This window comes from Cryptomeria japonica, chromosome 1, assembly GCF_030272615.1.
Source record: "Cryptomeria japonica chromosome 1, Sugi_1.0, whole genome shotgun sequence".
NCBI lineage: Eukaryota > Viridiplantae > Streptophyta > Pinopsida > Cupressales > Cupressaceae > Cryptomeria > Cryptomeria japonica.
The window spans coordinates 553,720,445-553,723,881 of NC_081405.1; positions in this window are offsets into that span (position 1 = coordinate 553,720,445).

Sequence of the window (3,437 nt, forward strand, 5' to 3'; positions counted from 1 at the left end):
ACCGGGGATGCTCCCGCATCACTAAGGATGACTTGGGAAGACATGCCTACACATAGAGTGATGGAGACTTGTTTAGAGAGACATGTTACAACATGTAGTGATTGGACTTGCATGACCAACATTCTCACCCATATGAGAGAATGCTCGGTTTCATGTGGTGTGTCCTCACAAGCACACATGATGACACTTCCTTTACTAGAACTATAGTATCTAGGACCTAATAGTTTAGTAGCACCGTATGGATTTATTGTTGCTTGATCTTTTGGTTATATCATTGTGATATATGTCATATGGCAAGATTTGGTTTTGCTCTTGTTGGTGTCTCCTTGTTCTTATTGTTGCCAAGTGAGGATGTGTCCTCCCTCTTTTGGTTGTTTCTTATTGTTGCTCAAGCACCTCTTTTCTTTATTGTTGCTCTTGATGTGAGTGATGCATTGTTGGAATTTCCATCTTGTTGTGGCTTTATGCCTCTTATTGGGTTGAGATGTTCATGTTGAATATTTGCTCCATGTGTGGCTCTTGTGTAAACCCATTGATATCCTTGTATATTTGTATGATTGTTTGGGCCATGTGATTATTGCCACAAGCACGATGGGGTGGATTTCAAGGTACCACATGGTCAGGCAGCATTGCCAACTACCGTTGGGGATCATAAGACTTGTTTTGTGATTAGATTGATGGATTCTACCTCCTTCCTTAGCACTAGTTTCTTCTCATTCTCTTCTCTATCAATAATGATGTAAGCATTTGTTTATTGGATCATGTGATGTATCCTTGATCATGTATGCATTAAACACTCCAATGGGAGATTGATGTAATAACTGATAATGGATATTGAATGGTATTGCTTTACTTGCTTCGATGTTGGAATTAAGCATGAAGTATGATCTCGTATGCTTCTCTATTCTTGATGTATCATGATGTTATCATAGGAACATTTCTATTAGTGTTTTAAAATGAACATATATATGTTTGGTTTTGTATTAGAAGTTGATTTAGTCATCTCCTAGTGGGTCATGAGATATTGACCTAGTCTTGGATGAGTTGCTAAGGTAGTGATGTCAAGGAACCCTTAGAGGTGACTTGAGTTATCTGTGTTGGAGTTCCAAGAGTTAGACTTCCGCGTGTGCATAGTTGCTTAACTTATAGTTGACCTTGTATTGAGGTTGAGCATTATACTTATATATGTAATGCATGTTGACACTTAATTACTTCAAAACAAATATTTCCTTGAATTCCTTGTATAGTTTTCCCTTATCCTCTAGGGTTCCTTGGTGGGGTGTTAAATTAGGATTAGGTCCATTTTGCATAATAACTCAAGACAACCCCCTTTGATTCAAGATTAGATGTTGTGACCAAATTTTGGCACTTTATAACTTAGTGTGTTTTACAATATAAATAGCTCATATTAGTTTTTTTTAAAGATGGAACTTAGTTTTGAGCTACCGATCAAACGTTATTACAAAAATAAATTCCTATAATATTGGCCCATTTTTAAAACAATAACACTAAATGAAAAAAAATACTCTAATGGATGAATTTGTATTTCATTTTATTAAGAAATAGAAGGCAACTTATTTTTGCAAGTTTTCATGTTATTCTCTTTGTATGTTGTGCGAATGTTGGGTGGAGTAACCCTTCACCTAGTGTAACCAAGCATGTGTTTGGGTGTGTAAAGGGAGTACCCTTCATCACTTTTGTTCTCTACTAAATGCATAATAAGGTTTTCTCCAAAAATCTTTAAACAAACCTTTTGTAGATTCTAAAGTGCACTTAACAAAAATATAATTTTATTATATTTTGGTTATTATTTATATTTTGACATTCACAATAAGTTATTAGTGAACAATCATATGATTTATTAATTTTTAAAAAGAATTCTACGATGTCTAAGTAATTTTTTTGACATAATATGGTATGCTAGAGGAATGGATTTAAATTATTAATAATTAATATTTCCCTTCATAAGTTATCATTATGGTTGATTTGCTAGGCAAATACATTTAGGTATAAAATGCTTGATGAAAATGGAAAGGTATCAAGATTGCTCCAAACATGAGCCCATTACAGATCAACAATTTGTTGATGACACACTCCTCTTTGGGCAGCTAGTTGAAGATAATTTGAGATTATGAAAGATTTGTTGAAGTTTTATTGTTGATCAAAGTGTGAATAGACAAAATAAAGAATATTATTTTTCAATACTAGTATTACAAAGCAAAGAGATGTTGTAAATCCAACCTTCAATATTGGGGTGCTTCTTGGCAAATATCTTGGAATTCCAATATTTCTTGGTGCTAAGAAAGTGGCACTTTGGGACCCTTTGCTTACTTTTTACAACAAAATTTCTTCTTGAAGAGGAAATCGCTTTCCTCTGTGAGCCAAATCCTTACACTTACTTGGTAGTTTTCTTGGCCACCCCTATCTTGCTCCTTTCATGTTTAAAAATTCTAAAAGAGACTAAATTCTCTCTCAATAAAAAAATCTAGGGTTTCTTTTCGAAGGAAACCTCCAAAGATAAGAATTTCTTGCTTATTGCTAGGTTAAAAAAATTTCAAGCTACAATTTGTTGGGATTGTTTGGTTTAGGAAATGATTGTTTTGAATAAATCTCTATTAGTGAAATTGGTTTCGATAATAATCACAAGATCAAATCTTAAATGGGCCAAAATTCTACAAAATAATATTTGAACTTAGGTTCTCCTAAAAGGATTGAATTACAATGAGAATACCCACTAGGGGATCATAAAAGTGTAACTTCTTCATCTCATGTAGAGATTTGATTTCCAAACAAATCACTTGTGAGATTAATAATGAGATAAAAGCCCCTATTTCAAATGATTCATGGAACATGGTCATACTTCAATGTGTGATCTCACCAATATTGAAGAGGTCAAAATAATCTTGGAGAATTTGTGGGACTACTATGTTAAAGACTATATTCATATTTGTGATAGGGAAGGTCGTAACAAATGGGAATGGAAGAGAATATAGGGACATAATATCTTGAAAGATTTAGTCCAATCTATTGAAGCAATGTTAGCTAAAACAAATTTTATTTTATTTTGGAGGACAATTGCCTTAGATGGTGTGGGTTAGAGTCTAAAAATTACAAGGTGAAGTTGGAATATTTCATTAAGGAGGCAACTATTAAAAAGGAGAATTGGCCTATTCATCAATGCCCAAATAAAAATGTGCGCAAAAATGGAGTGTTTGCTTGGGTTGTTTAACATAAGAAAATATTAAAATATTAACAATTGAGAGGCTCAAGAAATATGGCTTCATGGGCATGTCTAGATGTGTAACTTTTTTGTAAACAAGAGAAGAAGATTGTTAACCACTTTCAACTAAATTACAAGTTTATTGATTATTGTTGGAAAATAGTTAATCAAAGTTGGAGAGGCATGGGCCTTGAGGGAATTTGTGGTTACATTCTTC